Raw genomic sequence first — 16,960 nt, 5'->3', positions numbered from 1 at the left:
GTAAGCAGGAGATGTGAATCGTCTCCGTTTGATAAATGGTTGTTTCCGTGACATATTACAAATTTTTATGGATAATGGAGAAGGGTAATTGCATCAATTTGAGGAAAGGGACATTGGTCGGGAAACGATCGAGTCGAAAGTTAAAGTGCAAATGGGTCTGACATCGCTGACGGTGATATACATTTGTTTGTAAGAATTTAGCGTAGGCAAGTCTCAGAGATGGTAGTATGGACCAAAATAAGAAAGAAATATCCAATTTATTAAAGGTACGTAAGAGCTAAAGGCACTGGTTCATCTTCGCTACTATGAAAAACATCTCTTCTACTGAACAAATGCCCATAGCTCTTAAGGCATGCATTTGACAGCCCATATTTACGGGACTTCTTTTCTTGTTTTGGCCCATACTACCTAATCTTGATACGAGCGGTGTTCAATAAGTAATACACTTTTTTCTGGAAGCAGATTGGTTTTATTCGGGATTCCAATGCACCATATTATTCCCCATTGTTTTGGCTACAAAATCCTATTTTTGAACACAATCTCAGTTCAATGCGACAGCGTTACGTCACCTTACTGGGAGGGCGTGGATGCCCACATGGCACCACTCTATTGGTCGATGTCGGTGCCAGTCTTGCTGCAACAATAATCTCCCCATCATCCACAAACTGCATCCTTCATTGGACCAAACAGATGGTTGTCAGAAGATGTGAGATAGAAGTTGTGATGAGGAAGAGCAGTCCACCGTAGTTTTGTGAGATCCTTTCGGGTGTGCAGACTTGTTTGACGCCTTACGTTGTTATGCACAAGTTCGTTTGCATTTTTGTGGCGACGAACACTCTACAGCCGTTTCTTCAGTTACCTGAGTGCAGCTCACTCCAGAGTTAGTCGTTGTGGCATGAGAGAGTAAATTAAATAGTATGACCCCTTCAGAGTCCCAGAAGACCGTAGCCATGACTTTACCGGCTGAGGGTGCGGCTTTGAACTTTTTCTTCGGAGGAGAAATGATGTGGCACCACTCCATGGAGTACCGTTTTGTTTCCGATTCGAAGTGGTGAAACCATGTTTCGTGGCCTGTGACGATTTTCGAGAAAAATTGTCACGATCGCGAATGTAACGGTAATGACTATTCCGCAGAGATGGTCCCTCATTGCCCCTTACGTTCTTGTTTTAGGAGACGAGGAACCTAGCGGGAAAAAGCGCTTTGAGCATGACAACTGGTGGAAGAGTGCGTCAGCATTACCAACAGAGACGTCCAGTTGAGCAGCAAGATGTTAGTTTGTGATCCGTAGATCACCTCGAATGAGAGTGTCCGGACGTTTCAACGTTGCAGGTGACACAGCAGCGTGCGGCCGTTGTGCGACCTTGTTGCGATGACAGACACATCTCCCAAAGACTCGCCGTGCTTGTTGTCACTGCCTGGTCTCCGTAGACATTCTGCAAGCGCCTATGAAGATCTGCAATGATCTGATTTACCGACAAAAGAAACTCAGTGAGAGCTCTCTGCTTGGCATTCACGCATTCACGTTCGTTGCAGACGCCATTTTGAAGGGTACCTATGGGAACTTCATGAAACTATAGGGGCTGAAGCGAGAATTCCTCACGATGTCCCACAACAAATTACGCTTTTTTTCAGCCGAAACTTGCCAAGAAAAAAATGTGTTGGATTACTTATTGAACCGCCCCTTGTACATTTACCCTTCTCCGTCATTCCTGAAAGTCTGTAAGATCGTCACGGAATCACCCTGTATTTGAAAAACCGTTCAGGTAACGGTGGCCACAACCGAGGCGGCTGCTAATGAGCGGTGGAGACTCATTCCTAGGAGGCGGGCTGACACGGGCAGCGCGGGCCTCAAGGAAAAGCGGATGACGAGGCCGGCCTTGTCTGGCCGCGGGCCTACAAGTGTCGGCCCATTTGACAATGACGAGGGGCAGCCGGCCCGGCGCGTCTCGGCCTCATTACTGCTGCCCGCAGCCAGTGGAGGAGCGGTGTCCCGCACTGCGCTCTGCTCTGATGCTCCACAAAGCGACACGCCGCACAGTGCCGAGCCGCGCGTCTTCTTGGCTGGGCCGCCTCCTCATTATCCGGCTAATTACAAGGAGAGCTGCCGCCGCGGGCTTCTCGTTAACACGATGCGACACCCAGTCCACTGGGCACCGGGCGAACTCCGCTCTGCTCAAAACACAGCGCCGGCTGCTCTGAGGGCCGTCTCATCCAGGACTCCAAACACCGTCTTGCGTCCTTAATGAGCGATCTCCCTGTCTGTGGCAGCATCGAAATCATCCTGACACTTTGCCATTGTATGACATTTTCTGCCTTCAGCTTACTTCCCTATTGAGTTAGTGTCCTTGTATTGACTGACCTCCAGATGCCATTACAATGAATTTCCCAGAATCAATCAGATTTTCTACACATTCTGTTGACTAACAATAATTACGCTACTGTTGTAACAAATGAAACGCTCACAAGTTGTGGACTGCAGCACGCCAGGTTACGAGGGCGCGAAGAACAGCGGAACCATAATAAATAACTTAAATGCCACAGAGATGGCGTGAACGTAGGCCCAACAGCGTCCTCTTTTATGTGAGCGGACGGGTCAGAATTACGGAATGCTCAGTTGGTGCGGAGTCGTCCTATGAAGTGGAAGCATGTAGTGAAGTGCCACTATGCACCGCCGGCATCGCAGGGTGGAATATCGGCATCTGGGTGCGTTCGAATAGAGCAGAAGGAGTGGTCTCCAGGAGGCGCTTCTGTCATTTCGTAACACAGGTTAAGTTACGTTAGGTTAAGTTAGCTCAGTTTAGGCTTACGTGGAATCAGTGGAGCCAAGAGGGCCCAACACAGAGCCGATAGAGCACTGGATGACACAATGTGACCACAGAGCGTCTTCACCGTCATCTTGACCACTTGACTGTAACAGACAGAAAAACTTCTTCCATACCGTTGGCGCGATGTTGGAGCACTGCAACGGGTGTAGACATGTCTGCGTCGATGGTTCAACGCTGTCTTCTGCGGGATGACCTCGTGGCACGCATGCTATTGCATCGGCTTCAACTGACCAGTACCCACTACCACCTCTGACTGCAATGGACACATGAACGCCGGCACTGGTGTACTAAGTGGCAAAACGTAGTGTTTTCGGACGAGGCGTTTCAACTTGTCCTACCGTGATGGACGCATACGCGTTCGACGCCGCCGTTGTGAACGCAATTGGGCAGCTTGTATTGTTGATCGGCATAGTGGACAAACTCCATGTGTGATGGTTTGTGGCGCCATTACAAATAATGGCCTCTTGCGTCTTGAGGACAATCTGAACAACCACCGCTGCATCAGGGAGGTTTTACAGCCCGCAGTACTGGCCCCCTTGCAGGTCGTTCCACATGCCATATTTCAGCAGGACAACTCCCGGCCGCTTGTAGCGAGGAATATGCAAGGCTAGTCTGCCTTTCGTCTGATATGTCGCGCGTCGAACATGTCTTGCATATCGTCGGTCGGCAACTAGTCAGATCCTTCTGCAGACACAGTTGATGCTTTGTGGAGGTGCCTACAGACCGCATGGCAGACTATTCCCCAGCAGTACATTCAAACGCTCTTTGATTCCATGCCACTACGTCTAGCTGCTCTGACTGCAGCACGTGGTGGCGCTACTCGGTACTGAACTTCCACAGTCACAGTGCTTATACAGGTCCGTAAATCTAATTATTTGTGTGGTGTCATGTCCCTAATCGATGTAATTAAATTTGGTTGTAATCACAACTCTCCGTCTTGGTGCTTCACTTTCTCAAACAGTAGTGTAGTTGGAGCTCCTGAACCTCATATGGTTAGAGTCCGATAGACCGCCATAGAAATTCGTACCAATGTTGCCAGCTGCACTCTTCATGGCATTCGAAGTGACACCACAGATGTACTTTTGAAGTGAGATATCCGTGTCTGGAGATCAGGGTAGTACTTTGAAGCATTGGCCGTCTCTTCGAGCCATGTGTAGCACTGGAAGAACACGTCTTGTTCAAAGCTCTTATCCTCCTTGTGTATAGTAAACATAATGAATGGCGAAAGTCAGTAAGAAATCAGTGTGTCAGCTGATAATACAAAATATTAGTAACACGCTTAAAACGGCTCACAGGTCACTTTGGGTTGATATGATGTAGAACTGGTGCCAGTTGGTCGACACAAGTCATTCGTATGGGCCACTCGGTTGTATGGGATCAGCGCAGTAAGATGGGTTGACGTAGAGACGTGACAGAATGGTAGAACTCCGTGTATCACGTTTGGACATGCCCCTGGCCACGCCTTGAATGAAACTCTGCGATTCATAGGCGTGTCACAGCTGACTGTTAACGTGTCTACAAGGTAAGGTGCACCAACCGCAGCTAGAAAACGTGCCGTGAGAACAGAAGTCATAAAAAGGTCCTAACCGAGAGTGAGACGGAACGAGTGTCACGCTTTGACAGTGACAACCGATTTTAAATCCAGCAGGAAATGGTGCTATCAGTGAATGCAGGTGCATCTCAACCAATTTCCTAGAAACTATTGCTGTGCATTGGACATTTCAAGTCGCGTACTATGCAAAAAGTCATGCTTATTGTGGTAAATAAATGTGCATATTTGTAGAGGGCCAAACAACAAAGAACAACGACGGTAGCTGACGGGGGGCCGTGTAATTTGGTCCGATGACTGCCATTTAGTATGCTTTAAAATGATGAAAGCCACAGAGTGCACTCAGGTCCACCAAGGCGTTGATCCCCAGTGTGTGGACGGTCCAGTTCATCCCGGAGGTGATTCTGCGTTGTTTTTGGGAGTATTTTCTGTACCATTACTTGGGACCACTGCTTGATATTACCCTGAATATGACCCAGAATGTTTATTTCAACGGCATCAGTGACCTATGTTACCCTACTTCCACGTAAAGTGATAAGTGTGCTGTGCATCCTCCCACGTCCCAAAATGACAATAGCCCTGCTCACAGAACAGCACACGTCCGTTCATCGTTTGACGAATCCTCAGGCATCACAACGCACCTCAACTGGTCCGCTATATTAGCCTTACTTAATCCCACATAAAATGTCTACAACTATTTGGAACAGCGGGTGAACTGCAGCAATCAGCATCAACGTGAACTGACATCTCTGCAGGATCGAAACACTGATGACTGGCTTCTGTTGGATATGGCATACCTGAAATAAACTTTTGGACTCCCTTCTTCTACGGATTGTGGTCATTGTCAGAGATAGAGGCGATATTGCACGATATTAGCGATGTGTCTTCTGGGACTGGTTAATTCATTGCCCGGTGTGCTTACTTTTACTTTATTTTTGCCTAGTTTACCTGTTTTGAAAGGGGCTGTATTGTATGCCAGGCTTCTTCTTATCCTCGCAGGCTCAGTATTATATCGATCGCTTTTTCGGGTCAGTTGTTGTCAAGAAATTTCCAGACAGGCTAGAAAGCATGCAGGCTGACCTCACATGTCTTAAAATTTCGAAACATCCCGACCGAACACTTCTGACCGTTGTGACTGCTATTTCAGAAACATAGTGGGTGGAGATCGTAGCTCTAACCGCTTCGTCCCGCGCAGATTCTCTCGTGGAAGTATATTTTTATGTGTTGCAGGAAAGAAGGAAAATTAAGAGCTTTACTTTCCGTCTGCAGTATGGTAACCAGCGACGGAGAACAAGCTTAGAATTAGGAAGGATGCGAAAGGAAATCAGCCGTATCCTTTTCAATGCTGCTATTCTGGCATTTGTCTTAGGTAATTTAGGGAAATGACGAAAAACCTCGATCTGGGTAGCCGCATGAGTGATTTAAACCCTCGTTCTACAGAGTGTGAGTCCAGGGTCTTAACTACAGTACAACATGACTCCGTTTAGGTGCAGAAAATTCCGCGTCAGACGGACAGTAAAAGTTTAATCGCCACCTCTCTGATCAGAGAAGGCTAATTTTGTCAAACAAAATTACTAAACTATCGATTTAACTCAAATGAGAAATTTTAGGTTGGATATTAAAGAAAACAAAAAGTAAATTAGAAATGATTAATCTCGCTCACACCTTTTCACCAATTTTCTGACACTCCGGGTAATTCTCTTAGATAAAACAAGTTCCATCTATAACCACTCCGATTAAGAGTGTTCTTCAGATGTATCAGTGGTCTAGAAAACGTCACAAGAATATTCCTCAACATACTGACATCAATCTATCGTACGCAGAAGAAAATGCTACTTGTTGGCCTTCAGTAGTATTTCATATTTGACACTTTCCAGTTTTCGTAATCGGTACCCTGTCGATAACATGCCAACTTCGTGGCCACAGTGCAAAACTTCATTTATTACATATCGATTGATATCCACAGACAATTTACGCCAGTATGTAATTTATCCACTTTCGCTAGCAACTGAATGACAGGTGTACCTAATGTTCTGTTATTTTCGTAAAAGAATTATATTCTGAAGAATATTTCACCAGCATAATACGAATAAGCGTACTACTGAAAGTTATTATGCCAGTGAAACACGTTCCGCTTATAAGGATCGAAACTAGTAAAATTCGCAATTGTGTCAACTGATTTTGAGTAGTTAACGAGAATTTTATTAATTCTGAACCGAAATTTCTCAAAACTGAAGGTGCCTAATGAAATACTACGCTTGTCACATCGTGTTTGACCAGAAGTTATGAAACTTATGATGTTGAGTCAAGGCATAAATCTACGTAATAACTGCTGAAATTTCTGTGAACAGCGACGATAAATGCATGTGAGAAAGCTCGGTTGAAAATGCGATACAATATAAAATGTTTGAAAGTCAATTAACATCATTCTGAACACTTCGTAAAATTTCATAATCAAAATTCAATTGCTAAACTGACACATAACACGGTAATAATAGAGAAAGGTTATATCACTGTAATTTTTATTGTTTCCACGTTTTACTAATCATTTCTTTTCAATAAAAAAAAAACTCATTGCGAGAAACACAATAATCGGATACTGAATACGTCGTAAGGAACACCTGAAGTGCGAAAGTCAAGAATCTCACAACATGCAGACAAATATATAAAGTTACACAACTCTGTTGAACTAAATTATGCACTGTAATCTTACCAGAAAATGACTAATGATTCCTTTCTCAAAAAAGGTAATCAAAGTACTTAAATTTACAAAAGCTAATCAAAAGTTTCGTTTTTCAATGAGCTAACAAAATTTCAGATTTATTATCCGATTCTTTCACAAACTGAAAATTCAACTATTCTCATTCATGTGACACTCTGTTGTTACAATGATAGGGACAGTATCTTACTCTTCGTAGTGATAACTTGGGATAATTATTGACACCGACAAAATTTAAAGTTAACAAGTTATCTATAATGTTCAGTTGCCAGTTCTAGTGCGCTGGCAAGTTTTCTACTTTCTGAACTTCTAAAACGGCACGGTCTCACTTTGATGTGGTGTTGCTGTACACGCGATGTGATCATTGATAACCACAACTGTTCGGCGAAAGGTTATTCTTGTACAACGAGTATACTTAAAAATATACTTTTCTTACATTAATACCCTTGAACTCTTCTCAAATCATTATGGCACTGCGGCCCATACTATCATAGTGCCTTGCCTAACATTTTATCACCACGAAATTCACACACTGAGTTTTCCATACGTTTTCGTAGTTACTCACTGTCGACTCGCAGCTTCTGCGTTTGCGCTCTCGCTTACCAACGATGCTAGTGTCATGCCGAGATTATTTTTGGTTAGAGATTGTTGTTACACGCATCAAAAACCCTGTCTTTGTTTACGTATTTGCTACATTCCTTTACAACACCGTATTTAAATTATTTGCAATAAATTTGTATTATGGTATCGCAAATAGTTATTACTGACAATGACATGACAAAATACATATTAATGATCTGAAATTACTCTTAAATACGCGAAAAAAATTGAAAATACATGAAGTACCGGTATTGTGTTCCATTGTTACAAGCGCTTCTAACATTTTCTAAGCAAGCCTTTTCTAACCGTCTCCAGCAGCTCTACGCCATTGTCAAAAATATATTGCGTTAGATTGAGATTATTTTAAAAACAAAAAGTTTCCTGTCAGTGCAATTTCTTTGACAGAACTTTTTAGACTCTTCTCTTACAATGTATTTGACACAAGCAGAATATGTATTTGAGTACCTAAATATATGTGGGGCAGGTATTAGAATACAAATATGTCAGTACTTATCTTTTTGCTAACTTAAACGAACTTTTGGGGCACAGCTCCTGTGACGTAGTTACAAGTAAAATCTGTATTTTAATACTTACATTTGGGGCCAGATATTACAAAATAGGTAACTTCATGAAACAAAATGTGTGAAGAAAATAAGTTGCCTTCCATTTGACGTGACGTTCATACCACAGTTTGAGACAATGTTCCGGACGTTTCGTTGCTTCAATAAAATTTTAACAGAAAGTAATGAACGCCTGAGAATTCAAATCCGGGGCTTAGCGATTACAAGTAACTGAGAGAGCGAAGTGTGGTAACGTGTCACCTCTGTGAACATTCTGACATCGCCGTCACTGTTAGGACACAATGTCGGGCATTACGAAACGACAGCTCCAAGTTGCAGGGTTCTTGAGGAAGATCTCGAGAAAAAGCTTTTGGAACGTAATTGTCGTTAACAAGTATCTCGCCAGTGTTGTCACAGTAGATTGTATTTGTTTTACAGAGTGTTTTGCAGACGTTTTATGCAAAAGTTCAACAGTTTCAATTTGAATACAAATAATCATGGTAAGATTACGACTTCAAATCTGTCATCTTGTTGCACATTTCATTACTAGTGTGTCATTAATAGTACGACTTCAATTCTTTTGGCTCTTTGCACATTTCGTTAATAGTACCTTTTGTTACATGTTTACGCAATTACAGCGCGGTCAGTAGTTGTAAAGAGGCATACATTACATCACGTACTCACTAAATGTCAACAGGAGGGAAATGTAACGTTTAGAAGTGATGTCTCATCCAAAATAAAGTCTATTCTACCGTAACTAACTTTGTCGTTGAGCTAAAGAAAACGAATGACCTTTTACTGAGTAGCTATTTTCACGACAAAATTGTACATAAATGTGGAATAATGTAATACTAGTGTCCGGAGACACTTTGGAAAACTCTTACGTTGTTAGAGCAGAAATATTATTGTAACAGGAAATTAATGTGTAGAAAATAGTTTTGATTTTGTGTACTCAGTAACAGCGAGGAGCCATAGGAGTGCAATAACTGTAGCAATGTTGCCAGAAACATTATTTAAAGAAGTTACATGTAAACAGTTCAAGTATCTCAACCCAAATAACATCTCAAGTTTCTTTTTCGATGGGTTTTCACTTCTTAAAAGTAAAGAGATGATTACATCAGTTCCACCTATAGTACAGTCTAACATGTAAACGAATTAGATGTGTTACATGTCACCCAGTAGGTATTAATTAAGGATTTGTACTGTATTACTGTTTGTCGTTGGTGTAACTAAAACTTTCATAGACGAGATGATTCCCGATGTAATTTTTGAAACTCTGTACGTTTTGAAACAAATAATGTTGTAGATATTGTTGAACATTGCCTTACAGTTAGTGGATGATTACGACAAATTATTGGCACCTCAAATGTGTTTGCAGAGGTAACCAATAGATACATGCATACCAGCAAATGACGGCAGTCAAGTAACATAATCCATCTCGGCTGCCGTCATTCGTATCGCTTCTTCTCCTCATATTGGGTCTAAGCTAACGATGAAATAAGAATAACGCAAGTTGTTGGATAGCCATGAAAGGTAATCCTTTCTGCGCCTATTATTATAAATAAGGAGATGTAAACCACTTTCTCGTGTCTTTGAAACACAGCAAAAGTGCCTACTGCAAAACCTTGTGAATATAAAGGTCTCCGTTCTAATAAGTGCTTCGGTTTTACTGTCAATAAGATACTAAAACACACACTTATTAGAAACAGAAACGTCTATTTATTTGCGTACTGTCAGTGGTCACATCAACATTTCAATTTCCAAGTGTACGCTTCCCAGTCTGCAAAGCTCTTTTTGATATTCTGTTTTATTCACGATTTCTGTTATGTCTGTTTAGCTATATGGAAAGCGTCAAGCAAAATTAAATCATTGATCAAACTATTTACGTTGTGACTGTTATCAACAGTTGGACGTTTCATCGTGGCTTCCCTGTACCAAACAAACGGCGATGATTAAAAATTCAGTCCAGTAACATCACGACATTCAAATGCTACACTCAAACTGAGTGTCAGTCACCCACCGCAATGCTCAATCTTTGATCTGTGGCCCTGTCCGAGCGATGTGACTGATTATCTCTCCTCGGTCGCTCTCTAAGTGGCATTCAGACTTGCAAATGTCGAAGTTATCGACATGTAGGAAGCAAAATCAAATATATTGTATGATAAAGACCAAACAGATCACAGCGATGCTGAAAGCATGTATGATAGAGTTTTTCTACCATATGTTTCAGTACTACAGCCAACCTGATATTTAATGGTGAAAATGTTGTGGAAATAAAAAGCAATCTTATAATCAAAGGTAAATAATTATTTTACGCTGTATTCCTCGGACATGCCAAAGTGATACGTCAAATTTAAATTTATATGAGAGGTATAACATATAGATACTTACGGAAGTTTGAATCTTGCCAATGAGCATTCAACAGGTTTATTTTAATACATTTTAGAAACTGTTCAGTGGTTCAGCATTTAAGCGTCAGGTTACAGACTCAGTTTCCAGTCGATCCCAGGACTTTTCTTTCACCTATTGCTTCTTTCAACTCACGTTAAGCTATAGAATTCCCTATACGTAGCTGGCTACGTCAGTTCAAACGCCGGAAGAAAGTAACAGGAGTATGTCAAACAAATCAGTGCGGTGTTCAAATCAATCTTCGGGCATGTGGTAGTATTGTTTTTTACCATAAACATGTTTACTGTTTCATAAGGGATACAGCATAAATAATACGTATGTCTCAACATAAATGCCTATACTCTCAAAAGATGCGTGTTGAAGGGAAACATGACTACTGTGCAGGCGATCGCCAATATAACGAAGGTAGAGTGCATTATTAAGCCAAGTATTCCATTTCGTTAAATTTCCAAAAATATATATCATATGCTTTCAGCAGATGAGCACTGTTGTTCGGGGCCTCTGAAGTCCTAAGACGTTATTGCAGGTCTGCTAATACCAAGCATTGCTACACACTAATCTTGTTTGGCAGTGATCATATATTATGTAGGCCACATACGTAGCCTAAATAAGATTTAGTGCACGCTGTAAGTATGATGACCTACCTGTCACCACGTAGTCATCGGGTCGTGGTCTAGAGTTCAGCGTTGCTGCGTCTAGATCGCGGCGACCTGTGTTCGGTTCCAGGATGGGTCAGATATTTTCTGCCTCAGGACTAAGTGTTTGTGTTGTTCTAATGTTTCCAGCTCATCACATCTGACGCGCAGGACGCAGAAGCGGTGGCTTAACAACCCCAGACGGGGTCTTTCGGCCAATAACGCCATACGAGCATTTCCATTTGACGTCAAGTAAGAGGATACACATGAAATTGAAATATAATGAAATGAAATATTATTTTGTCTTGGAATTAACATCCACGTAAGTGCCTGTAAGCAAGATGAGCTTTTTTTTATTAATTTTTAACTTATTCGAATACTTATTAGTCACAATATAACATATTAATTCGTAGTGACATTTTGACTAGCTTTGGTTTGCTTTATCTTACTTAATCAGATACTTAGTAGAACTGCTGTTTTCCTCAGGTCATTTTTGATTTAATGTGTGAGATATGTAGAAATAACAAGAAAATCCATGGTGAATGTGCAGCCCGTGTCTTCATTTTCCATTTTCAGACCATTATTATCAGATTACTTGAACGGTGAAACTTACGAAAAATCTTTAGTACACAGACATACGTGATTTCCAACACAGCGGTTCTTGAGAAAGGTTTTGTAGTAAAAAGTCAATAATTGTTAACTATTACCAGTTGATAACTGACATGTCTTCCTATCGCTTAAAGAACAACATTTGAAGCAGCACTATGCTAGCCGTGTTTAAAGACCGATCCCCCAACGAACCTATTTTCGTAAGTAAACTTCCGATTGAAAGATTAAAAACAAATGATAATACGCAACGAAAATAAAATGTCCTACATTTGATTCTATAATGAATACCACAGCAGATGGTATTCTCACCTAATTGGTGATCCGAAGATGATGGTACTGGCTAGTCTGAAATAAACGGAGGTTATAATGAAACTTTCGCTACTTGAGCCAGCATAGACGGAAAACTACACTGACGGAAAAAGATCGCAGCACCAAGAAGATGTTGTACGACATAATGGAAAGATGTTGTCTATTCAAATTTCGCGCCAGTCGCACAAGAGTGGCACTACTAGCGTCACTATGAGGACGCAAATCACATTTGCTTAACGTACACGCTGTGACGGTCGTGAGCGTTGGTTAACTTTGAGATCTGACGTGGTGAGCTGATGTTAGTCAAGAATACCTTTAAGGCGACAAAGACGCCATTATCAGAACCTCACTAACTCTGAACGAGGTCTTGTGATAGGAATATGAGAAGCTGGATGTTTATTCTGGGATACTACGGAAACATCTTGCAGCGATGTAGACGTTGTGTGTGATTACTGGCAGCGATGGTCACGAGAATGTACGGTCGCAGAGAGACCGGGTTCCGGACCGCCACTTGCCACTACCGAAAGGGACGATCATCGTGTTCGGCGTGGGGCTCGGGCGCTTCGTACTGCATCTGCAACAGCATTCTGAGCAGCAGTTGGCACCACTGTGACACAACATCTACACCTACATGGATACTCTGCAAATCAAATTTAAGTGCCGGCATAGGGTTCGCCGAACCACCTTCACAATTCTCTATTATTACAATCTCGTACAGCGCGCGGAAAGAATGAACACCTATATCTTTCCGTACGAGCTCTGATTTCCCTTATTTTAGAGTGGTAATCGTTCCTCCCTACGTAGGTCAGTGCCAACAAAGTATTTCCGCGTTCGGAGGAGTAAGTTGGCGATTGGAATTTCGTGAGAAGATTTTGCCGCAACAAAAAACGCCTTTCTTTTAATGATGTCCAGCCCAAATCCTGTATCATTTCTGTGACATTCTCTTCCATATTTCGCGATAGTATAAAACTTGCTGCCTTTCTTTGAACTTTTTCGATGTACTCTGTCAGTTCTATCTGGTAAGGATCCCACACCGTGCAGCAGTATTCTAACAGAGGACGGACGAGCGTAGTGTAGGCAGTCTCCTTAGTAGGTCTGTTACATTTTCTAAGTGTCCTGCCAATAAAACGCAGTCTTTGGTTAGCCTTCCCCACAACATTTTCTATGAGTTCCTTCCCTTTTACATTAGACTGATTTATCATGTAACCGAAGTTTAACGAATTCCTTTCAGCACTCGTGTGGATGACCTCACACTTTCCGTTATTTAGGGTCAACTGCCACTTTTCACACCATTCAGATATCTTTCTAAATCGTTTTGCAATTTGTTTTGATCTTCTGATTACTTTATTAGTCGATAAGCGACAGCTTCATCTGCAAACAACTGAAAACGGCTGCTCAGATTGTCTCCCAGATCATTTATATAAATAATGAGCAGCAAAGGGCCTATAACACTACCTTGGGGAACGCCAGAAATCACTTCTGTTTTACTCGATGACTTTCCGTCAACAACTACGAACTGTGACCTCTCTGACAGAAAATCACAAATCCAGTCACATAACTGAGACGATATTGCATAAGCACGCAAATTCACTACGAGCCGCTTGTGTGGTACAGTGTCAAAAACCTTCCTGAAATCCAGAAATACGGAATCGATCTGAAATCCCTTGTCAATAGCACTCAACAAAATGGTTCAAATGGCTCTGAGCACTTTGCGACTCAACTTCTGAGGTCATCAGTCGCCTAGAACTTAGAACTAATTAAACCTAACTAACCTAAGGACATCACACACATCCATGCCCGAGGCAGGATTCGAACTTGCGACCGTAGCGGTCACGCGGTTCCAGACTGAAGCGCCTTTAACCGCACGGCCACACCGGCCGGCCAGCACTCAACACTTCATGTGAATAAAGAGCTAGTTGTGTTTCACAGGACGATGTTTTCTAAACTCATATTGACTGTCTGTCAATAGACCGTTTTCTTCGAGGCAATTCAAAATGTTCGAACACAATATGTTCCAAAACCCTGCTGCATACGGACGTTAACGACGTGGGCCTGTAAATTAGTGGATTACTTCTACTACCTTTCTTGAATATTGGTGTGATCTGTGCAACTTTGCTGTCTTTGGATACGGATCTGTCGTCGAACGAACGGTTGTATACGATTATTAACTATGGAGCTAATGCATCAGCGTACAGCAATCGGTATACAGTCTGGACCAGAAGACTTGCTTTTTATTAAGTGATTTAAGTTGTTTCACTACTCCGAGGATATTTACTTCTACGTTACTCATGTTGGCAGCCGTTCTCGATTCGAATTCTGGAATATTTACTTCGTCTTCGTCGTCGAACTGTTACAAATCGGTTACTTCAAGGACAGCTCCGAGCCAGATGCCCTGCAGCGTGAATTACTCTGACCCCAAACCACCGACTTCAGTGATGTCAAGCGAGAGCTCATCGGAGGCGAGGTGCTGGTTGTCTGTTGCGTTTTCTGATGAAAGCTTGGTCTGTTTGGGTGCCAAAGACGGCCATGTGTTCTTTAGGAGGAGGCCAGTGGAGGACCTGCAGTCAGCATGTCTGCGCACTAGACACACTGGGCCTAAACGTCGAGTTATTTTCAGCGGCGCGATTTCGTATGACAAAAGCAGCACTTTCATGGTTATCCCACTCACCGTGACTGCAAAGTTGTACTTCAATCTGGTGATTCGACCTGTTGTGCAGTCATTCACTGACAGCATTCCAGGAGGTGTTTTCCAACTGGATAACCCTCACCCACATACCGCTGTTGTAGCCCAACATGCTGTACAGAGTGTCGACATGTTAGCTTCGCCTGCTCTATCACTTGATCCGTATCCAATCGAGCACATTTGTGGCATCATTGGACGACAACTCCAACGTCACCTACAACCAGCATTAACTGTCATTGTATTGACCGACCGAGTGCAACAGGAATGGAACTCCATCTCACAAACTGACATCGCCACCTGCACAACATAAAGCATGCACGTTTCCATACTTGTATTCAACATTCTGGCAGTTAATAACGGTTATTAATGTACCGGCATTTTTCGTTTGCAATGGATTATCTCGCACTTAAATTAAACAGTGATCTTGCAATGTTAATCACATAAACATGTTAGACAGAAGTACTACCGAAATTTCGTACCTCTACATTAATTAATTTTTGGTATTGTGATTTTTTTCCTTCTGTTTATTTAACATATAGATACCCAATTTTATAGGAGTGATGTCCACACTGTGCACTGCGGGATCTGCGTTGCTAATGGTGTTAGCGTCATGACTTGCCGTTAGGCGCCGTTACTGGTACGACGACATAGGACTGAAACACATGCACCAGTCTGCGTTGCAGCTGCAGACAGTCAGCAAGGGCCCAGTCAAGGTGAGAAGGGCTTTACCCGTAAAGACGTTTTATGAAAACAACAGCAAAAATGTTCCGCGGCTCTCCTCGAGTATCGACGCACTAAAGGAATACGAGGAGGTCCTCTTTCCGCACCGAGGTTGAAGAACGTGATTCAGAAGTTCGAATTAACTGGCGATTTGGGAACTGCTCCCGGGAGAGGCCGACGGCCAATTGCGCCACAAGTTGTTGAAGAAGTTACTGTTGCCACGGCTGAGAATGCTCGATGCAATGTGCGATTTTCAAGCAGTGCACGAGCTGTGACACGACAGCTGAGTATTCCAGGTTTCACCGTTCTAAAACTGTTGCGAACAATGGGATCCGTACAAACTTTACATTACTCATCAACTTTTGCCGCGTGGCGTTTTAACCTGGAATGTAAACATGGTACGCAGTGAACAAATATTACCGTCATGAGGAAACTAAAATGTGTTTCTTTCAACGGTTTATTCGTTATTTCTCTCCGGCATGTCTTCAGAAATTTTTGTCACACAGTTTCGCTGTCCTACGGTAGCTCGTTTTTCGTGGCGGCGCTGTCAGGTAGCGAAAGTTTAATTATAATAAAGTTTTTTATTTGAGTCAGAGAGATGTGTAAGGAAAGTGTAAGTTAACATCAGATACAGGAGGTGTACAGTGTCGGGGTATGACGGAGAATGGTGGAGCGACAGGTGCTATCTGGCTCATCAGTTTTCCCGCTTTTATATAAAACTGTCGCCCTCATCAGTATGAGTGCTCGCGCTGGGTGACACTCCTAATCTCAGGGCGTGGCGGCGCATTTAGGTAATGGCGGCCGCGACACTCGCCGCGTCGCCTTAGGCGCCTCCAGTGGACAGCTCACGGAAACGGGCGGGCGGGCCGAAGCACGCTACTCGCTGGTCGCTACACCTGCTGCCTCCCTGACGGCTGCATGTCGTGGCCCTGCCAACAAGTGCCCCACGGGGCTCTCCAGAACCAGGCGGGGCCACGCAGGCTGTAGACCATGACGCCCACGTGTGCCGCTGTTCTGAAACTGAGATACTCGTTGGTTCATTGCGTTACCCTAAGCATAATCAAACAAAGGAACTTGGTGATGAAACCGGACATCGATGGGACAGCGCGTTAAGTGGATGGCCGGAAATTCTAAACAGATTTATTCCCTTTCTTTGGCTGATTACAGAAGATATGTGTTGCTTATTATGACTATGGTGGAGGTGGTGTGTGTGTGTGTGGGGGGGGGGGGGGGAGTGCGTGTTCGTGCGTGTGGAGGAGCGACAAAAATGTCTTAAGTGCTCAGTACACACGTCGCTGTACATAGGTCAACAATCATATTCAAGAATTGACATTTCAGGTT

Source organism: Schistocerca cancellata, chromosome 1 (genome assembly GCF_023864275.1).
Source record: "Schistocerca cancellata isolate TAMUIC-IGC-003103 chromosome 1, iqSchCanc2.1, whole genome shotgun sequence".
In the NCBI taxonomy this organism is placed as follows: domain Eukaryota; kingdom Metazoa; phylum Arthropoda; class Insecta; order Orthoptera; family Acrididae; genus Schistocerca; species Schistocerca cancellata.
The sequence above is the reverse complement of the archived record's forward strand: the minus strand, read 5'-3'. Positions refer to the sequence as shown.